General features: G+C 37.7%; 1 protein-coding gene across 2 annotated transcripts in view; it reads left to right on the top strand.

Annotated features, from left to right (window-relative positions):
* The window catches only part of snx29 (sorting nexin 29), a 50793-nt gene that overhangs the window by 26634 nt on the left and 21173 nt on the right, over nt 1-2986 (top strand). The gene's annotated exons all lie outside the window — the stretch shown is intronic.

Raw genomic sequence — 2986 nt, 5'->3', positions numbered from 1 at the left:
TTCAGCCTGAAAGAGTTTATGGGAACGAGAGAGCAGACCAGAGCCTGACAGCTCTGTGACACTAAACACACATAATATACTTGAAAATAAGATAAATACATTGTCCGTTAGAATGTTTAGATACTTAAATAGCACATTTTACAAGAACAATGTCCGAGAATATTGCCTACTAGCATAAGCTAAGGTTAATGTTAGCCACAAAGTTTAAGTAAAACTCACCTTCTATAACGAGGCGAACATCTTAAAACCTTTCTCCAGCTGACTTGTTGGGGCTTCGGATCGATGTACAAACCTTGGCCAAGCCCTAGTGTAATATGATATTTTTATTGGATCGGAAACAATCGAGCCGCTTTTCCCCGAACTCGGAAGCTGAGGTGCAAAGAGCCCATAAGTACAGGTTTTCAGTTACTGTCTTTTAAAATGCTTGCTGTGTCAAGCAGGTTCAATAAATAAAAGTAGATTTTGATTCTCTAAAGTCTGTTTTTAATTTATACAAAATATGTATTTACAATTCTTTAAAAAGTCTAGTAAAGCATGTCAACTCAAATTCATCTTTACATAACTGAAATCTGAAGTTGTTTTTTTAGCAATTATTTTAAAGGAGTTACAACAACATTTAATTTGCCTTTGGGGTCAATGAGGTATTTTTGACTTTGAGTCACCAGGCATGACCCTTCACCTAGTAAGCACAGCAAAGCCCAGCCCGTTGCCTAGCAACCCCAGCAGAATTCCGTCTGTCACCTAGCAACCAAAGTTAAGTTCCAGGACATTTGGTCAGCTGGTTTTACCGCTCCATCTGGTGTACAATGGCTGCTGCTTGTTGTTGACTTACTATCCAGAATCCACTTGCTGCATTTTTGGTGGTTGTGTAGGAAGCTCTACTAATGCTTTTCAAAGATGTGTAGTTGTATAACTACACAACTCTTTGCAGCCATTTTCATGTGCAAATGTAAACATGGAGTTGTGGGCGTGGCCAGCAGCTAATCTGAATTTAAAGTGACAAGAGGCCCTAAAATAACTCATTCTGAAAAAGTACAATCTCATTATCCAAGAATGATTTTGTCTCACCCATAGATGTATCCTAACCGGTTCAAGGAAGTATATTAAGCAAAAGCAAAAAATTTTCTAATCAGTCACTCTCACCGGGTTCAGTGTCTCCTATCTGTATCCTTAAATCACAGTTTCCCTTCACCAGGTGGTTTACAATAGAAAAGTAAATTAATTCAGATCTGTTCTCTGCAGACAACACTTTTGTTTTGAATGTGTTCTGGATTACGGCAGGCTTCCTTAGAGAATGTGCGCTTCCTGCCAAACATCCAATTACCAGATGTTTTTACATCAGCCATAAAACTCCAAGGGGACAAAAACACATGGTGCTACACGGACAATCATAACAATATCAATTTTGATCCTTGTCAACATTTACCACTTCACAATCAAAATTAGCATTTTCTGGCAGTCAGAAAAAGAATAGGGACACAAACAAAAGATGAACACTCTGGATAATGTTTGGAATAATTGTCCCCCTCATGACCTGAACTGCTGTTTCTCATTGCAAACTCTCTGATCTGGATCAGTAAAAACCGAGTGTCTGACTCTGATTTTCATCGTTCTGAAATGTGCTACTCCTCCTGCTGTCATCTCCTCCATTATTGCTTTAAAGCAAATCAGTGGAGCAAAGTGACTTTTCAATTTGAATCATTCTCGAAGCAATTTTATGATTAAATAAGCTGGAAAAAATTGAGGAAGTGGGGAATTTGCATAAATCAGACGGCAAAGATTTTCTGTTTGGGGACAGAAAGGTTACTTTTTCTCCTCTGTACTTTTTTCAGTCTGAACAGCAGTTGCATGGAGCAAAACCGCAATAGGTGTTTGTGTTGAGAGAAGGCTTCTTCAATGCACAGCAGCAACACCTGAATGAATTATTTAAGCCGACGGAGCAAACATGACGTGTGCTGCACTCGGATAGATGTACGCCAACTGTGAGCACATGTAGACTGCAAATAAACCCGAGTGCTGCTAGTCGTTATCCATGGATGTAAACGTAAATTATGCAGCTGAATGGGGCCCGCCTGAACTCCTCCTCAAACTACAAGTGCGTCTAGTGATATTACGATTCCACACAGGTTCAGGAAGCCTAATTGTCCCTGCAATGGCCCATTTGACAACATAATTGTGGTGTTTCCATGAAATTCTCAAGCTAAATGCAGAGATTCCCTCGTGATGGGATGCAAATGCAAAGACAGGATGGTAATTCTTGGTTACACTTCCCCTCCTTTTCCATAAGACTTAATTACAGTTAGGAGAAACAACCTGCAGATTTAAATGCGTAGTGGTTTGATAGTTAATGGTTTTAATGGCAACTAACACACTATATCAATTACTGAAACCCAAGGTTGGGTAGCAATTAGCTACATTTACTTGAGCAAATTTACTTTTAAGAGAATTTTTACTTTTACTCCAGTAATTTTGTTAAGTGTCGCTACTTTTGAGTTGAATTTCTGCATATGAAGAACAAGCTTGTGTAACAAAAACTAAAGGTCTGTCTGATGGATTTCTGCTTAAAAGTTTCAGAAATTTTAAATTTAAAGAAATTGGTTTGGGAAAAAAAAAACTAAAAAGTGTATGTTTTATCACCCTCTGCTTTCAGTTCCGGTTCTGGTTTAGCTCAAAGATGTGCCATATTATTCAGATCAACATGCTGAGCACTACTTTCACATGAAGACAATCCACTCCATTATAAAACTAACCGATAACTGAAATGAGCCACAATAATGTGAAAAAGTAGTGTTACTGTTCTGTGCTCAAAGCTGCAGCTAGCTTAATGATATTTAGCTTTACCCAGATAATAAATTAAATTAAATTTTAAAAAATTAATTTCAGTCCATTCCTATTAGATTTTGTCATAAAAGATGGTTTATAAACAATGGCGCAACTACACATTATTCAGGTGGATGCGAAAACATAAATCGTTAGACAATTATTA

Source organism: Poecilia latipinna, unplaced genomic scaffold (assembly GCF_001443285.1).
Source record: "Poecilia latipinna isolate Pla-1442-1.1 unplaced genomic scaffold, P_latipinna-1.0 Scaffold1150, whole genome shotgun sequence".
NCBI classification, from domain to species: Eukaryota; Metazoa; Chordata; class Actinopteri; order Cyprinodontiformes; family Poeciliidae; genus Poecilia; species Poecilia latipinna.
The sequence above is the reverse complement of the archived record's forward strand: the minus strand, read 5'-3'. Positions and strand labels throughout refer to the sequence as shown.